Below are 19,956 nucleotides of genomic sequence, written 5' to 3'. Positions count from 1 at the left end.
GAGGAATCACAGTCTGGTATCAGGCACACAACACAATGTGTGTCCCTGGGATGCCGGACAAGGCTGGAGACATTTCCTGCCCTCTTCCTTGATCTTACACTTCCACCTCTGCCTAGTAGGCTGCAGGACCCATTGAGGTCGCCTGGGGCAAGGGATTGGGGCCAGGCAATAGAACTCACTCATCCCATGATGGAAGCAAGTCTTCCCTGGCTTGGGTCTGCTTCCATGTTCTCTTGCACCCATTATTTGGGGGGGGGGGAGGGTTGAGGATCAGATCAGTCATCTGATCCAGTACAGTTTTTTCTTTTCTCTACAGCATGCTCTCATCCCTCTGGAGCTGGCTCACTTCTGCCCCAAAGAAGGTAACACCCACAGCCTGGGGACATGGGACGCACTTTCCAGACTAAGGAGAGCCCACTCAGTAGCTGCAGCATCCTTGCTTGATGCAGACCTCCTGGGTCATGTGGCTGTGAAATCCTGCCACAGCACAAAGATGGCCAAACTGCAGGCTTGGAAGGAGTCGTTGCCACCAAAGACAGGATCCATAAAGCCTCCTTGTAAATAGGGTGGAATGGGGGCCAGGTCAATTTGGTGAATCAGTAAATGTGGCAGAAATTCATCTCTCTTCTCCTTCATTCTCTTCCAGATGACATAAGACTTGATGTCAATTTCGATTATGGGGATAAGACACAAGTTTCAAGGCTCAGCGATGATGGAGTGGCAATTTTTGCTTGCTGTTTCATTGTGTCTTGTTGCTAATTGTGATCATTGCTGTTGTTTTAGAATTCTTTCCTATGCAATATTACTTTTTTATTGCTTTTAAATTTTTGCTTTTTAAATTGTCCTTGTAAAGGAAAGTGTTCTGCTAATGTTGATTGTTATCTGAATTGCTTCAAGAAGCCTCATAGCAATGAATACTATTAAGAGTAATAATTATTTTACCTGCCTTAATTATAATAAAGCATTGACATGCATATTTTAAATTAGCGGTTAAGGACTTAAACTACACATTTTAATTAGTTCACATCTGTATTCTTTACTGTGTTCTAGCTTATAGATTTTGATTTTAACCTACATATATATGAGAGCCAGTGTGGTGTAGTGGATAAGAGCGGTAGTCTCGTAATCTGGGGAACCGGGTTCGCGTCTCCGCTCCTCCACATGCAGCTGCTGGGTGACCTTGGGCCAGTCACACTTCTCTGAAGTCTCTCAGCCCCACTCACCTCACAGAGTGTTTGTTGGGGGGGGGGGGAAGGAGAATGTTAGCCGCTTTGAGACTCCTTAGGGTAGTGATAAAGCGGGATATCAAATCCAAACACTTCTTCTTCTATTAATACTGCATCAGAAACCCCCCAAGCAGATATCCAAAGTTCTTTGGCATTTCTCCAGTTGTTAATGAGATGTCTCTTCTAGTCCAGGGGAGTCTTTTGATCTTCTTCCAGGAAACCAAGAGTCGAAAGCCTTGATTTTCCTTTTTTTCTTTTTTTTTTTAATAAATTTTTATTGGTTTTTCAACACATATTAAAAGACAATACAACACAATACACAAACAAACAAACATATAAACACGTATAATTTCTTTACCTTTTTTTCCTTAGACCTTCTTTCAGCGACTTCCCCATACCTCCCCTTTCTGCATCCCTGTTTTAAATCTTTCTAGCAACCCCTAATTTCAATTTCTTATAGCACTTTCTTTAAATCTTTTTTCTCGTATCCAATTGTTTATCACTGCAATTCTATTTTGCGTTACCCAAGACATTTTAACATTCATTAATTTTACAACAGTTCTTAAGATAAACTTTAAATTTCTTCCAATCTTCTTCCACCGTCTCTTTCCCTTGGTCACGGATTCTGCCAGTCATCTCAGCCAGTCCCATGTAGTCTATCACCTTGGTCTGCCATTCTTCCAGTGTGGGTAGTTCTTGTGTCTTCCAATACTTTGCTAAGAGTACTCTTGCTGCTGTTGTAGCATACATAAAAAACGTCCTATCTTTCCTTGACACCAATTGGCCTACCATGCCCCGGAGGAAGGCTTCTGGTTTCTTCACGAAAGTGCATTTAAGCACCTTTTTCATTTCATTATAAATCATTTCCCAGAAGACCTTGATCCTTGGGCACGTCCACCAAAGGTGGTAGAAAGTACCTTCAGTTTCCTTACATTTCCAGCATTTATTATTGGGCGTATGATAGATTTTTGCAAGCTTGACTGGGGTCATGTACCACCTATAAATCATTTTCATAATGTTCTCTCTTAAGGCATTACATGCCGTAAACTTTATACCGGTAGTCCATAACTGTTCCCAGTCAGCAAACATAATGTCATGCCCAATGTCTTGTGCCCATTTAATCATAGCTGATTTAACCGTCTCATCCTGTGTATTCCATTTCAACAGCAAGTTATACATTCTTGACAAATTCTTAGTATTGGGTTCCAATAGCTCTGTTTCTAATTTTGACCTCTCCACCTGGAAGCCAATTTTCCTGTCCAGTTTGAAAACTTCATTTATCTGGTAATAATGAAGCCAGTCTCTTACTTTTGACTTCAATTTCTCATAGCTCTGCAATTTCACTTTTCCCTCCTCATGTTCTATAATTTCCCAATATTTTGGCCATTTGGATTCCATATTAAGTTTTTTCACTTCCTTAGCTTCCATTGGTGACAACCACCTAGGGGTTTTGTTTTCCAACAAATCTTTGTACCGAATCCAAACATTATATAATGCTTTCCTAACAATATGGTTTTTGAAACCTTGATGTGTTTTAACCTTGTCATACCATATATATGCATGCCAGCCAAATCTGTTATTGAACCCTTCCAAATCCAAAATGTCTGTGTTTTCAAGAAGCAGCCAGCTCTTCAGCCAGCAAAAAGCCGCTGATTCATAATACAGCTTTAAGTCCGGCAGGGCAAACCCCCCTCTTTCTTTTGCGTCAGTTAATATCTTAAATTTTATTCTGGGCTTTTGGCCCTGCCAGACAAATCTAGATATGTCTTTTTGCCACCTCTTGAAACAATCCATTTTATCCAAAATCTGCAATGTTTGAAACAAAAACAACATTCTCGGCAAGACATTCATCTTAATAACAGCAATTCGGCCTAGCAAGGAAAGTCTCAAATTTGACCATACTTCTAAATCTTTCTTAACTTCTGACCAACATTTCTCATAGTTATCTTTAAATAAATTCACATTCTTAGATGTCAAATTAATCCCCAGGTATTTCACCTTCTTTGCTACCATTAAACCAGTTTCACTCTGAAACTTCTCTCTTTCAGCAACTGTTAGGTTTTTATCCAATACTTTCGTTTTCTGTTTGTTCAACTTAAATCCTGCTACTTGACCAAATACTTGTATTAGCTCTAAAACTCTTCTCGTACTAGTGTCTGGCTCTTGTAAAGTTAATACTAGATCATCTGCAAACGCTCTCAGTTTATATTGTTTAGCTCCGACCTGAATCCCTTTAACCAGCTGGTCCCCTCTGATCATGTTTAATAAAACCTCCAAGACAGATATAAAAAGTAATGGGGATATTGGGCACCCCTGTCGTGTCCCTTTTTCAATAGCAAATTCTTCTGTTACCACATTATTTACAATCAGTTTTGCTTTTTGTTCAGAATAAATTGCACCTATACCATTCTCAAAACCTTGGCCTACCCCCATCCCTTGGAGATTCTTTTTCATAAAACTCCAAGAAATATTGTCAAAGGCTTTCTCCGCATCCACAAATATTAATACTGCCTTAGTATTAATGTTAACTTCCAGCAACTCCATAATATCTATTATGTTTCTCACGTTGTCTGACAAGTGTCTTCCTGGAAGAAAGCCCGCTTGGTCTTTATGAATCTCCCCCACCAAAACTCTCTTCAATCTTTTTGCCAAAATGTCTGCAAAAATTTTGTAATCCACATTAAGTAATGATATAGGGCGGTAGTTCTTAACCTGGTTCTTCTCAGTCTCTGACTTTGGTATAAGTGTAATATACGCTTCTTTCCACGATTCAGGTGCCTTCTTCCCCTCTAAAATTTCGTTACAGACCTCCTTCAACGGTTGTATAAGCCATTCTTTCAAAGCTTTGTAGTATCTGGAGGTCAGTCCATCAGGTCCTGGAGATTTTCCCAATTGCATATTTTGAATGGCTCCCTCAATTTCTTGTGCATAAAGTCTCCTGAAATAACTCTGAAAACAGTTTCTAATCTCATTTGGTTTATAAATGTTCTTTCCCTCCACTTCTAAATTTGTAACCGTATTCTGTTTTTGTCTCTTCTTCAGTTGCCATGCCAGGAGTTTCCCACATTTATCTGCCGATTCAAATGTCTTTTGTCTCATTTGTTTTATTTTCCATTCTATCTCTTGATTCATCAGTTCCATATATTGTCTCTGGTAAAACTTGATTTCTCTCAGAATTTCATGTGACTTTGGTTTGGATCTCAATCTTTTTTCTCCTTCTTTTATCTTTTCCAAGATCTTGTCCTTCTTCTCATTCTGTCTCTTCCTTTTTATGGCATTCTGTTGTATTAAAAAACCTCGCATGACGGCTTTACTTGCATCCCAAATTACTCTTTTTTCCACTTCTGTTCTCAGATTTATCTCAAAGTAGTCCTTTACCACTTTCTGGGCCTTTTTATACACCTCTTCGTCTCTGAATAGGGAGTCATTCATCCTCCATCTAAAGGAACCAGCTGTTGTTGGGTTCATCTCCATCTTTACAGCATTATGGTCGGAGCAAGTCTTTGGGCAGATTTCCACTTTCTTAATCTTTGATGCCATCCCACTAGTTACCCATATTTGGTCAATTCTAGTCCAAGTCATTTTTGCCTCAGAAAAGAAAGTTCCCTCTCTCTCAAGAGGGTTCCTTGTTCTCCAAATGTCAATCAGGTTCATATTGTCAGTCATTTCAAAAAAGGTCTTTGGTAGTCTCCCATCCTTGGAGATCACCTGTCTTTGTGCTTTGTCCATATTTGTAGAAACCACTCCATTCATGTCTCCCATTAAAATTACATTGTAATCCAAAAAGTCCATTAATGTCTCATGCAATTTCTTAAAAAATTCTGACTTCCCTTCATTTGGTGCATAAACTCCTATTATCAATAATTTTTCTCCTTGAACTTGAATTTCAATTGCCAAATATCTTCCTTGTTCATCTTTAAATATTAATTTAGGGGCCAACTTTTCCTTTGCATAAATCACCACTCCTCTTTTCTTCACTTTGTCCGATGAGATAAATTCTTGTCCTAGTCTTTTGTTTATAAGTAATTTTCGGTGTACTCTAGTCACGTGGGTTTCTTGTAAACAAATCAAGTCCAATTGTTCTTTTTTTAAGATATGAAAAACCTCCCGTCTCTTCCTGGGAAGATTGAGACCATTACAATTCCAGCTTAGAATTTGCAGAGACATCTTGTTATTTATTTAGTTACCCCTCCAGCAGCTCCAAGCAGATCTTCTTCTGATGGTTTTTTAGCCCCAAAGGATAGGTTTGAAATGTCTGGTAAATCTTCTAGGTCCGTAGGTTCCACCGTTTCCTTCGAAAGGTCCTCCTCGTTCCTTGTCAGAAACTGTTCTTTATCTTGCACTGTTTTTATCTTAATTTTCTTTCCTTTGTAATTGAAAGACAGGCCTTGTGGGAACTCCCATCTGAATAGTATGTTGTTCTTTCTCAATAGGGTGACCAAATCCTTGTAATAGGTCCTCACTTCCAAGATATATTTGGGAATATCTTTAAAAATCTGCACACGAGAATCTTCAATCTCAAGGGCTCTTTGAAAATGTAAATTCAATATCTTATCTCTCTCCTCCTGAGATCTCAGAGTTATCAGGCAGTCTCTTGGGCTCTTTCTGTTCTGTCTCCTACCCAGTCTGAAAGCAGTTGTTATCTTAAATTCCTCCTCTTTCAAGCTGTCCTGCCAAAAATCCAGAAATTCTTTTGTAAGATAGTCTATCAAATTATCCTTTTCATTTTCTGGAATCAGTCTTAATCTCAAATTTCTACTTTTCCTCTGTAGTTCCAATAAAGACAGGGCCGCATCATGTTCTTCCAGCTTTTTACAGACTGGTACTAACTTTTCCTGTGTATTTCCTGCAGAAATTTTTGCCTCCTCTGCCGAAGTTTTTGCCTCCTCTGCGATCTTTCTAGTTATCTCATTTTCTTGAACTAATTTATTTATTGTCTCAGTATTCAAGTCCAATTTTGTTGATAATTCATTCAACTGTTTGGAATTTTCAGTGCTCTGCTTTGTGAGCACTTCCAGAGTTTCATTTATTTTGACTAATGCCTTTGTTATTGCCACTGTATCCATGGAGAGGGTTGAAGCAGCTGCAGTTGGATTTGTAATTGAGCCTCTTCTTTTCTGTTCAACTTTGCTCTTAGCCCTTGTTATTCTCTCCTCTGTTGGGCCACTCATATCCCAAGGTCGTTCCCACGGGAATTACTTTCAGATGGGGAATTCCACAAGCCTGTTCCTTACAGTAAAAGTAATGACTATTTTCCTGCAGCCTCTAGAGGGAGCAGCTCAAAGTTCCAAGTACAAAGAAACAAAAGTTCCCTTCAGAGGTAACAAAAGTAGCTACCAATTGTCCAATATTTTCCAAGTAGTATCAAATTGTATCTTTCCAAAGTGCCAAACTTGTGGCAGGTAGGGTCTTTACTTATTGTCAAAAGGCAAAGCACCAACTTTGTAGCAAATCTCTGATGACAGTTCTCAGTCCCGGTGACTCACTTTCCAAGCAGTCCTCCCCAAGGGTTTAAAACGGCAGAAATTTCCCCTTCTATGTTTCTTTCATGCAGGTAAAACAAATCACAAATCTTCCCCCCCTGCCCCTGCCTGCTAAGGGGGGGATTTGAATCCAATGTCTGAGTCCGTCAATTTTAGAGCTGCTTTCTGTCAAATTGCAGCTTCCTGTTTCGTTGCTTTGATTACATGCAGTCCGAGGAAGGCAGACTTCCTTATTTTTTGCCTTCTCCGTTTTCAGCCAATTATTAATTGTTTTCTTTTAAAGTTGTTGTTCAGTCTTACTCACGGTAGTCCAATTAAATTCCAAATGTCAGGAAGGAATCGGCGCTCTCCGTCAATGGCGACGCGGCTTCACTCCACGGGCTGGGTAGCGGCTCTCAGCACCGCGCTCCCCGATGCCGCTCCGGAGCCTTTAAAAAGGCTCCTTTGCAGTGGGGGGGGGCGCTTAAGGTGCCCACCGAGCCTCCTTGCTCTCAGGCTTCCGCGCCTGAGATTTTAGGGGTCCCCGCTTCGGATTTTCCATTTTTTCTTTTTCCAGTCATTTCCACACAGTTTGTCATTATTAGAGTTATTAAAACCTTACTATATTAACAAATGCAATTTTTTTAGTCTCCCTTGCTTTCCTGGTGACCTTCAGCTTAAACACAAACTGCTCTGGAGTGAGAAAAACCCATCACACTCAAAAAGCCCAGCTGGAGGGACCTGGAAGTGTGCGGGGAAGAGCAATTTTGTAGTGGGTTTGTTGCACAGGAGCACCAAGTTCACTAACTGGCTGATTCAGAGTGAATCCCATTCAAAAAGAGTGCAATGGTGTGTGTTTCACCCAGCCATCCGGCTGCTGCAACTATTCCCTGGGTGCCACCACACTGTTCTGTCTGTGTGTTTGGAAGGGAATGGGAGCTATGCTCCTCCCGGAGACACTCCACTCCTTCTTCCTTAGCTGTGTTGCTCAACAGTTGAGGCAACCTTCACAGTTCTTGGATGCCGAGGAAGCGAACCAATAGTCACGTTCATCTGTACTGGCTCAGTATGACCTATTCTGACAGATGCTGCCTTTCATATTCACGCCCAAGAGCCTTTCTGCTCCAGAGATCTGGGGGTGAACCCGGGATCTGCACACCAAGGCTGGAGTAAGAAAGATCCCTTGCCAGCTGGCCACGTTGGGTGCCCGCCTGGAGAGTGGAAGCCGGGTGTTGGAGAGACATCGTGCTGCTCCTGGCAACCCCCACCCAACCCGACGTCCTCCTCCGCCTGAGTGTATCTTCAGAACAACCCTCTGTGAGGGAGGCTAAGCTGGCCCAAGGACTTGCCCAAGGACTGGCTCAAGGTAGCTCAGCCAGGTTGCCAAGGCATTTAAGCATTTAAGACCGCGCATCCTTTCCCCTCAGATGAGAAAGCCGGGATGAGTCATGCTAGCAGCCTGTGGCCTTGATGGGCTTTGAGGCAGCCCAGCCCCCTTGTCTGCAAGCAGACTGCCTCCTGGGAGGATCCGCATTTTTTTTTCAAGGGACAGAAGCGCACGACTTCCCCCTCCCACTTGCCGCCCACCCCAGTCTTTCTCCGGCGGCTCAGTTTAGTGCGCCAGGCGGCTCATCCCAGGTGGGAAGTAAGAGTTTTGCATAAGTTTTTTAAGCTGATAGACAAGGAATCAGAAGTCTTTTCGTCTTCTGTTTCTTTTCATTTTTATGTTTTCAAAATGCTTGATATCTGACACTGATTTCTGTATATTGTGTTTTCTTTGTTTTTCAAGCTTTCATAAAAAATAGCCTTTGAAACCAGCTGGTACAGTGGTCAGAAGACTTGCCTTCGTGCCCACAGAATGGAGAAGAAAAGTTCGCCCAACGAATCCCTGGGTGCGACCACAGAGACCTCCAGCTCCCACCTGGCTGAGCCTTCTCATTGCCAGCTCACTTCGATGCCCTCTGTTCCCAGAGATACCACTGGAAGAGCTGCTTCCCTTAGCCAGGAAGAGTCGGGGTCCTTCAGCCCGGAAGTCCAGGACTTCCGGGTTGACGCCTCCAGCAATGGCGGAGCTCCTCCGATCGGGAGGAACTTGCTCCGTGAAAAGCAGGGTCTGACCGCCACGGCGAAGGCGGAGACCCACAGAAATCACAGGCGGGAGAAGCCTGTGAACTTGGGATTCGGCTGGCACCTCTTGCGCCTCCCCTACTCACGGGAAACCCTGTTTTGGGGATCCAGAGCGACGTGGGGTGAGTGGTGCGGTGCTTTGAATTGACTGCTTCTTTCATGGAGTGAAGCCGCATTGCTGTTGCCGGAGAGCGCTGACTTTTTCCTGTGGACAATTGGACTTTAAACAACTACCCGTGAGTAGACTGGAAAATTTGGATCTTCAAATATTCTAATTTGGCAAAGTAGCGGGAAAGCTCTAAACAGGAAGTCTGCCTCCCGTTTTTGTAAATAGATTGAAGCAAAGGCGTTACAAACTAAAGTCTCTGAAAGTTTTTGGATAAAGGATTAAAATTCCACTGGTTAAAAATATCAAACCCCCCTTGGAAGCAGGAGAAGGGGGGGAAGCCGTGGACCTAGGGAGAACCTGCAGGAGAGAGGGAAAAGTAAACTACCACTGCTCTGAACCTGGGGACGGTCTGCCTGATGACGTTTGGGGAAGGTTCACTAACAGAACGGATTTGACAGATACTTAAAATTAGAAAGATACTGTTTCCATTGATCTCTTCTGAGTTTATTAAAGGGTGAAAAATAACTGAAAATCGAAACTGTTTCTGTGACTGAAAGAACTGATACAATTTGAAACTGCTTCCCTCTAGAGGGAGCATGTGAAACTGTTACAGGAGTGTAACAGGGTAAACTCCAGCTGCAAGATAAAGTTTCTGAGAATTTGAGATTGACCTTGGACTATTCAAAATGCTGATAGGAGAAGGTATTGTGACTGCATTATTCAAAATAAATCATTCACTTGAACAGCTGCACAAAAATGTAGATGACATGATCTTCAAACTTGACAGCCGGGAACAGAAAGTGACTAACTTGAATCAAAAAGCAAGCAACAACATGGACTTGGTAGAGGAAAATATCTTGGCAAGACAAATGGTGGAGGAAAAGGAGAAAGATGCCGTTGTGAAACTTAAAGTAACTCAAGAAGGATCCTCAGTTCTACAGAGGCAAATCGAGGATTACAAATGGAGGCCCTGCATGATTGATTTTAGCAAAAACCAGAGCTTGAGGATGGGACCCTGGCTTGGACTGAAGAGCGAAAGTTGGAAAGACCCCTTCATCCAGGGATTAACTGACATCTGGGACATGGGTTTGGGCCTGGAGGAGCTTGAAGCTGTGGGGGCCTATGGACTTGGAGGAATCCTGAAATACGTTCTGAAATACCCTATGGACCTGCTGAGTGCTCCAGATGGCTGGAAAGCCAAACAGGATGTTGATGTTATGGGACTGTACCGTGGGAACCAGGGACAGTCTATTATGTGCTCTGAGCACCGGATGTTAGCTCAGAGTGTCACATGACCCTGTACCAGGAGTACATGGGTGGAGTTACTCTCTCTCTGCTGTGGCTGCTGAGGAGTGCAGACATGTTCTTTTCTGCACTGCTGGAAAGACAGAAATAAAGGCATGTAAAGACATTTCTGTCTGTCTCTTTCCCCTCCCTGGGGATGGCAGGGAAGAGGGGAGGAGTGGTTGTGTTCTTCTCACGTTTGAAGAAGGATCGGCCGATAGAGATCTCGCCTTGTCTTGCCGGGAGTCGCTGACGGGGGGGATCAACAGGGAATCAAGCCGGGCACCTGGAGAGTGGCCAATTCCTCTGACTGAAAAGGCTTTGAGGATTCTCAACATATGGTAGCAGGAGCTGCTGGTTATCTGATCCATGGGAATCAGCATGAGAGGTGAGAGGTTGATGGATCGTGTGCCATCCTCTGCACCAAGGAATGAAGATAACGTCTGCATTGCAGCCAGAAGCTGAACAGACGGCTGGACACCAAGAGAGGGTGTTTTCCAAGCATCGGAGCCCCAAAAAGGTATGCTGAATATCGGGCTAAAAGTGTGAATGCAGATTGATTCTCTGGTTCACAGGAGAGCTGCGTTTGGAAAAACAGCTCTGAGAGCCTAGGCTTGCATACCAGGCATACTTGCGGTGAGATAAGAAAGAGAAGTATGCACAGTTGCTAAGCAACGACGGTCAGTCGGCTTGGAAAGTTACTGACACCTGGGGCTGGCTCAATCAGAGCAATGGGAAGGCGAAAGTTGTTTTGACTTCGCTTCTTTGCAAGGACTGTGAGACAGCTTGGAGATTGCCTGCCTGAGAGAGGCAGAAAAACAGCTCAAAAGAGCTTTTGGATTTTACTAGCTCGAGAGTGAAGAGCTGAGACTTGGATTCAAAATGGATGCCAAGGACAGGGGGAGGGAAGAACGGAGTTCTAATTCCCCCACTGATGTTGCTACTGGAGAGGATGCTGTAGCTTTGAACGTTGTCCGAGTTTACAATTGTGGACAGGCTGGGCATCTTCAGCGGAGCTGCAAGAAGCCACGCCAGCCGAAAGGAGCGAAGGGCTGCTCAGCAAAGCCTGAGGCAGCAGGCAAAGGTCATACCAAGTCTTCGGTGAAACCTGCAAAGGCCCTGATGGCGAAAGGAACCACGCCAGATGTTGGACACTCTTTTATAATCGATACGGGCTGTAATTTTCATATGTCCCCGCACAGAGGACTCTTTTCGACGTTTAAGAAGCAAAGCTTCGCTGTGGAACAAGCCAACGGTCAAGAGCTGGAGGCGACCGGGATTGGAACTGTGTACCTGAAGAGTCTGAACCTGACTATACACAATGTTTACTTGGTTCCTGAGTTGAAGTTCAATCTGCTGAGTGTTTCGCAGATTGCAAAGAAAGGACTGAAACTGTCCTATGATGCTGAGAGCTGCAAGATCTTCAAAGATGGAGAGTTGTATCTTTCTGCCAGAGAGAAAGGTGGACTGTATTTGTTGGACTTTAAGCAAAGTGATTACATGGAATGTAATTCTGAGTCTAACTTGATTTCTCTTGCAGGTGTGACCAAAACGAGCGCCAAGAAGGTGGCCAGGGTCGACAGAGCGTTTCAGCGGGTGTATGCTGATGTGATTGGTCCTCTAGAACCATCTAGAGGCAATGCAAGATTTTATCTTGTGTGTGTGGATCATTTCTCTAACTTTGTCTGGATTTATGTGTTAAAGAGGCCACTGGAAGCCTTGGAAAGGTTTCAGGAGTTTTGTGACAAAGTTGAAAAGATGCATGATGCTAACATTGATTGTCTTTTCACAGATGAGAAGCAGATTTTTCTTTTACAGGATTTCCAGAGGTTCCTGCAGAAGAAAGAGATAAGACACAAGGTTGCTGTTTCAGCGGAAGCGTGGAACAGGGGTGTCTGTGTACGGGTGAACAAAGAATTGCAAAAGGGGATGAATGCGCAATTGCTTAGTTCACATCTGCCACATGAGTTCTGGGCGGAGTCACTCATGTCGTTTAATTATGCGTGGGTGAGAAAGGTTTCAAAAGAGTTGGGAAGTTCTCCTTTTGAGAAACTGTTCCAGAGAAAACCTTCTGTTGCCCATTTCAAGGTTTTTGGGTCTCATGTGAGGACAGAAGCTCCAGGTGGAGTAAAGAATGCCAGAGGCATTTTTGTGGGATATGAAAAGGGTCTCTACAGAGTAATTTTGTCTGAATCTGGTCAGGTGATTCTCACAAAATTTCTAGAGAGTGCTCCTGAACAGGAGAGAGTGAAAGTACACACATTTCCCACAGAGGACGATTCAGATGATGATGATGATTTTACAGATTACAGTGGTACTGAGAGCGACAGTGATAGCTCAGAGAGCTCAGTTGTCACAGTCATTGAGAGGAAATCTCACACAATGGATAGACCTTCACAGGTGAAGGATGAACCACTGTTTACTGTTGGAACTGGTTCTCCTAAGAGTCCTGAGACAGAACCAGTGAGCAGAGAGGATCAGCACCTCTTACGCAGGTCTGAGAGAGTCACAAAGGGTGAACCACCCAAAAGGTACTCAGAAGAGTTTGCTAACTTAGCTGTTGCATGTGTTGCTGTTGTACACAACCGAGGACAGGTTGGAGCTGTGTCTGAGTCAGAGACAAAGACACAACAGAGAGTTGCTAGCCAAGGGAATGCAGATGCACTCATTCCTTGGAAGCCAGACAACCAGAGAGGTACACTGGGGAAACCAGTGGCGGGTAGTTCCAAGGGTGGAACTGAAACAACAGGGGAGTGTTATGTGTATAACAACTGTTTGTTTTCTTCTCTGGATCACGCTTTGCTTGCCGCAACACGCATTGATTCTTTTGGGGGAGGTTGTTACGAAAAAGGAGCAATGCTGCTGAGTGCTCCAGATGGCTGGAAAGCCAAACAGGATATTGATGTTATGGGACTGTACCGTGGGAACCAGGGACAGTCTATTATGTGCTCTGAGCACCGGATGTTAGCTCAGAGTGTCACATGACCCTGTACCAGGAGTACATGGGTGGAGTTACTCTCTCTCTGCTGTGGCTGCTGAGGAGTGCAGACATGTTCTTTTCTGCACTGCTGGAAAGACAGAAATAAAGGCATGCAAAGACATTTCTGTCTGTCTCTCTCCCCTCCCTGGGGATGGGGGAGGAATGGTGTGTTCTTCTCACATTTGAGGAGGATCGCCGGGATCTCGCCTTGTCTTGCCGGGAGTCGCTGACGGGGGAGATCAACAAGGAATCCAAGCCGGGCACCTGGAGAGTGGCCAATTCCTCTGACTAAGGCTTGATTCCGACAACTATGACCTTTCGCTGTTTAAACTGCAGGTCTGCTTTCTGCCGGAGTGATTTATAAATTTGATCTCTTAACTTTTCTCTTGTGAATGCCATGATTACATCCCTGGGAAGTCCAGAGCCTCCTCGTGGTGTGAATACCCGGTGCACTCTCTCAATGTCATTCTGCTCAATTTCAATTCCTTGTTCTTTGAGCCATTCTAACATCTCCCTTTCCAGGTCCTTATTCCCAATATCTTCAGAAATACCAGAGAATATTAAATTCCTTCTGCGCTCTGTCGTTCATTTGTGAAATTCTTTTTGTCAGAGATTCTATTTTGTTTATGTTTGCATCAGCTACCTCTTTTGCATGTTCTGCTATTTTCGTAACTTTTTCTACTGTAGCAGTCATTCTCAACTCTCCTTTCACGTCTTGCATATCAGCGCGGACATTTGCTTCCGAACGCTGAATCATTTCACCCAGCTCCTTCAAAGACTTGGCCATCTTGTTAAGTCCTTCTCAAGTCTTTCCCAAATAAATAGATAAACCACCGTTTTAAACACTAACTCCCCAATCCAGGACTTGGACCTGAGCCCAGTTTTTGTTGAGTTATCTCAGCTATCAGTTTGCAGAGAGTTATTTGCTTTTCAGGCTTTTAATTAGTGAAGTTCCAAGAGCGAGACGGGTGTGCGTCTACCCACGCCGACGCATGCGCAGTTCTCTCTCTCCCCCACTATTTGTAAGGCCTCGTTGGACAGCCACTTTGCTTTCTTGCATTTCCTTTTCATTGGGATGGTTTTTGTTGCTGCCTCCCGTATAATGTTGCGAGCCTCCATCCATAGTTCTTCAGGCACTCTGTCCACCAAATCTAAATCCTTAAACCTGTTCCTCACTTCCACTGTGTATTCATAAGGGATTTGATTTAGATTGTATCTTACTGGCCCAGTGGTTTTTCCTACTTTCTTCAGTTTAAGCTTGAATTTTGCTATAAGAAGCTGATGATCTGAGCTACAGTCAGCTCCAGGTCTTGTTTTTGCTGACTGTATAGAACTTCTCCATCTTTGGCTGCAGAGTATATAATCAATCTGATTTTGATGCTGCCCATCTGGTGAGGTCCATGTGTAGAGTCGTCTCTTGTGTTGATGGAAAAGCGTGTTTGTGATGACCAGCTTGTTCTCTTGACAGAACTCTATTAGCCTTTGCCCTGCTTCGTTTTGATCTCCAAGGCCAAACTTGCCAGTTGTTCCTTTTATCTCTTGATTCCCTACTTTAGCATTCCAATCCCCTATAATGAGAAGAACATCCTTCTTTGGTGTCACTTCTAGAAGGTGTTGTAAGTCTTCATAGAATTGGTCAATTTCAGTTTCTTCAGCACCAGTAGTTGGTGCATAAACTTGGATTACTGTGATGTTAAAAGGTCTGCCTTGGATTCGTATCGAGATCATTCTATCATTTTTGAGATTGCATCACAGTACAGCTTTCGCCACTCTTTTGTTGACTATGAGGGCCACTCCATTTCTTTTACAGGTTTCTTGCCCACAGTAGTAGATATGATGGTCATCCGAACTGAATTCGCCCATTCCTGTCCATTTTAGTTCACTGATGCCCAGGATGTCAATATTTATTCTTGCCATCTCATTTTTGACCACATCCAACTTACCCAGGTTCATGTTTCTTACATTCCAGGCTCCTATGCAATATTTTTCTTTACAGCATTGGACTTTCCTTTCGCTTCCAGCCATATCCGCAACTGAGCGTCCTTTCGGCTTTGGCCCAGCCGCTTCATCAGCTCTGAATCTAGTTGGACTTGTCCTCCACTCTTCCTCAGTAGCATGTTGGACACCTTCCTATCTGAGGGGCTCATCTTCCAGCGTCATAACTTTTATATGCCTGTTGTCTTTGTCCATGGAGTTTTCTTGGCAGGGATACTGGAGTGGCTTGCCGGTTCCTTCTCCAGGTGGATCACGTTTGGTCAAAGCTCTCCACTATGACCTGTTCATCTTGGGTGCCCTGCTCGGCATAGTTCATAGCTTCTCTGAGTTATTCAAGCCCCTTCGCCACGGCATGGCAGTGATCCATGAAGGGGCTGATGCAAGCTAGTGACTTCCTAAAAATCACTGCATCCCCCCCTCCCCGCCCACATGACCTGGGTTGCTGTGCATAAGAGAAACCTGGTGGACAAGCAGTGGCAATGACAGGCCCATCTGCTTCATCCAACCAAGTCTCTGTTACACATACCAGGTCAAGTCCTCCATCCACAATCAAGTCATGGATGGCAGTGGACTTATGAATCATTGACCTAGCATTGCACAGCAACACCTTCAGGTCATGTGGATTTCCCTTGTTGAGCGCAAATATAACATTGAATCACAATGGTACAAAATAACTCAGCAAGCTGACATTTATCAAGAGTTAAACAAAGGTTAGTGTACTAAATATTATTTCCAATTCTAGGTAGTTTGCTATTGGATAAATACCATATATGATTATAAAAATCTAAAGCAATAATTATTTTAAAATATGATTTCATTTCTAGATCAGACAGACAAGATTTCTTCTATATATTTCCTTCCTTATCATATACACACAAAGCTGCTATTTTTAACAGGAAATATTTTTGTAACCTAAGGTCTATTATACAATTTCATACAGATGTTTATTTTGTTACAGTTCTGTTAAGTTGTATACAAATTATAAAGATGGGTCAATTATTTACTACCGTATTTTTTGCTCCATAAGACGCACTTTTTTCCTTCTAAAAAGAAAGGGAAAATGTCACGGCTAAAATGCGAATAAAGCTGGGTCAGCATGACTCAGCGGCCTGCAGCAGGTTGTATATATAAAGTGAGAAATGTTAGTTTGTACTGAGGCTGGTGTTTGGGTTGGTTGGTTGGTTAGTGCTGGTGTGTATAGTTATTCAGTCATGTTTTGCACAAAGACTTTTAAGAATAAAACTCTGCAAGGATATTCTCGTGGACACTTTTATGCAGACAAGGGTCCGAGGACCAGGCTGAAGAGACAAAGGGAGGTCAGAACCCTTTCCTTCTTTTTTTTTGCTTTTTACAAACACTGACAGGTTATGGGCCCAGTGTTTATGAGCATGTGCAGAGTGCAGAACGACTGACAGCATCTCAGCAGGGAGCTGGTGAGTCCTGCTGGTGTATGGAGCCAGTGGCTGTGCGTTGGAGCAGTTGGTGGTAAGCTGTAACTGTCTGCAGTGACGCTGGAGCGGCTAGGATCTGAGGATGTGGAAAGCACTCAGCGTCAGCTACTGGAACAGTTTGAACTGCTAGAGGACTACAGTAGGCGACTCACAGAGCGGCTACACCAGTTGCAGAGCCAGGCAGGACCTGAGGGTCAACAGAGGCAGCAGCTAGAAGCCGGTGAGTGCCAGCCAGGACCATCCAGTTGGACTCTAAAGAGAGAGTCAGGAGAGATTGCTGGAGGCCCCACAGAAGGGGCTCAGCAAGCACCAGCAGAGATGGCAGATTTCCAGTCTCCCCAAGTTGTAAATATTGGGGGAGGCATCCCTTTTGAACTGTTCTCAGAGAGCAACTGGCTGAGTTGGTCAATTAAAATGCAGCAGTTGTTAAGGAGAGATGGACTATGGGACTGTGTTGAAACTGAGGTTTTGAGACGGGACTCTGCTGAGAAAAAACAGCTAGATGAAAGGGCCCGTGCCCAAATTATGCTGTGTTTGAGCAACTCTCAGTTATTGCATGTAGCAAATGCCAGCACAGCGTTTGAGTGCTGGAATTTATTAAGGGCAATGCATGTCAGAGAAACTGCTGGAACTATAATTTCTCTGACCAGAAGGCTGTTCAGGACTGTTATGAAAGAAGGTGAGAGTTTGGCAACTCATCTTCAAACGCTGAAATCTCTGTTTCTTCAACTACAACAGAGAGGTAAGCATTATGATGAGACTGACCAAACCTACATTATCCTTTCAAGTTTGCCTGAAAGCTGGTTGCCTGTGATTAACAGCATGGAGAGTATGCGTCCCCGAGATCTGACCCTTGAGTATGTGGTTGGAAGATTGACCGAAGAAGCAGAAAGAATGTCAGATAGACAGGCTGAACTCCAAGAGCGGAGGAGTTACAGTCAAGGGGGCCAGCAGCAGAATCTGCCAATGGAGCAACGCCAAGGTTTGGACTTGGCCATGGCAGTGCGGAGATGCTATAGATGCAACCAACCCGGGCATCTCCAACGTCAATGCAGGGCAAGACTTCCAGGAGACAACGTGGAGCAGAGACAGCAATCGACGCAGAAATGTAAGCAGAAGGGGTTCTCTTCAGGGAAGAAGAACACGCGTTCTGCTCAGTTTGTGTCTGCATTTTCTCAAGAGGAGAGGAAGATACCTCGAGGAACATGGTTGCTGGACTCTGGCAGCAGCAGGATTATCTGCAACAGTCGGGAGGACTTTAAGACCCTGGGGAAGCCAGCTGATGGAAAAGACTCAATCTATCTTGCTGATGGTCGTAGAAGCAAGATTGATGGCCAGGGAACATGTTTCCTGCAGTGCTTGAACACTACTCTACCAGAGACTCTGTTTGTCAGCAGTTTGGACTATTGTTTACTGTCTGTAAGCTGTTTGATTAATGCAGGGTATAGTGTTAAGTTCACGCAGGATGGCTGTCTGATAAAGAATGGAACTCAGGTATGTGGCCATGCAAAGTTGGAAAATGGATTATATGTAATGCAGGACAAGCCTGTTAAAGCAGCCCAGGTGGTTCAGGATAATTTGCCAGTTCATAAGGGGTGTGTACATGAACTGCACAGAAAACTGGGTCACGCCAATTTCCGTGTGCTTTCAGAGATGCAAAAGGTGTGCAAGAACCTAAAAGTAAATAGCTGTAACTGTTTCCTAGATTGCAATGTATGTAAAATGGCCAAATCTAAGAGGAAGCCTGTGGCTTCTAAAAGTGACAGAGTATCTAAAGAGGTTTTAGAACTTGTCCATTGTGACGTGATAGGCCCTTTTCCACAAAAGACTGAAGGGGGCGCCAGATATGCTTTTCTGCTAATTGATGATAAATCACATTTTAGTTGGTTGTTTTTGTTAAAGCAGAAATCTGAGTGTTTCCCCACATTCAGAGAATGGGTTGCCCAAGCTGAAAAGCTCTTCGCTCGGCCTGTTGTGCAGTTGCAAACAGATAGGGGTGGAGAATTTCTGAACAAACAATTTGGGGCATGGTTGCGACGTAAGGGGATCACTCACCGGTTGACTAACCCTTATAGCCCTGCTGAAAATGGTCTGTGTGAAAGACGTGGGGCTGTAATACAGTCAGTAAAGGACTGCCTGCTAGTGGATGCAGGATTGGGTCACAACCATAGGCTGTGGGGCGAGGCTTTTCTGACAGCGAACTTTTTGATTAATAGAACCTGATCTAGCTCTATAAAAGATATTCCTTATCGTGTGTTGTTTGGGAAAGAACCAGAGTGGACAATGCTCCATAACTGGGGTTCTTGGGCACATGTAAATATCCCCAAAGCTCAGCGCCAGAAAGGGGGCGCTAGAGCGCAGAGACTGCGGTTTGTGGGATATCAGTCCTATGGCAAAGGGTGGCATTTCAATTTACGCCCAGGACGCGTGGTTCTGTCACGAAGTGCAGACTTTGCTGACCAGGACAGATGGACTGCGATCCATGCCAACCCAGATTGCCTACTGCCCCTGCAAGTAAGAGAAGAAGCTTCTTCTCAGCCATTGGCAACACAGGAGCAGGATGAGGAGGGGGCACAGATTTCCCCAAAAGATGTAGCAATAGATAATACTTTTATTTTTAAAATAAAATATATACCACTTGACTGTAAGAACATCCAAACCTCAAAGCGGTTTACAAACAACAAAGCAGTAAAACTGACAGAAAAAACCACAACCCTACTTTAAAATGTGTAAAATTAAAATACTCAAACAGATTCAGATAACCTCCACTTTCTGTATGTCCTTATAGCATTTACATCTCATTTCCCTAAGAGACCTTGTTCTTCCCACCCCCATTTTATATCATTTATTACTGCTTTTACATCACTCCTTTCCTCCAAGGAGCTCAAGATGGCATACTGATTTGCCCCCTCCCTCCCCTGAAGAAGATTAGGCTGTTGGCATCAGCACTGTGTTACCAGCACAGAAATGACCTCTCCAAGCAAAAAGCGTAGGATGTGAGTCTGGAGGTCCTGGGCTGGGTCCAAAGGAAAGCAGAGCAAGACGCTTGGCTGCAGGAGTTGCTGGAAGGAGGAGTACAAGGCACAATCCAAGTGCCTTAGGGACTTGTGAATTTGTGTAGGGATTACTCCTGAGCCTTTTCTTCTCCTGAAGATGTCCCACAAGGCAGTAGAGGTTTAGAACCAGGGTTTTCCTTCTCCCAGATGGGCTCCCTTCCAGCAATTCCTGCAGCCCAGCTGGTGCCAAATGTCTTGCTCTGCTTTCCTTTGGGCCACATCAGCGAGGCTGAGAGGGGGTCTTGTCATCTGGGCCGCCCAGGACC

Source organism: Podarcis filfolensis (assembly GCF_964270895.1).
Source record: "Podarcis filfolensis genome assembly, chromosome: W".
Taxonomy (NCBI): domain Eukaryota; kingdom Metazoa; phylum Chordata; class Lepidosauria; order Squamata; family Lacertidae; genus Podarcis; species Podarcis filfolensis.
Note: the sequence above shows the minus strand (reverse complement) of the source record.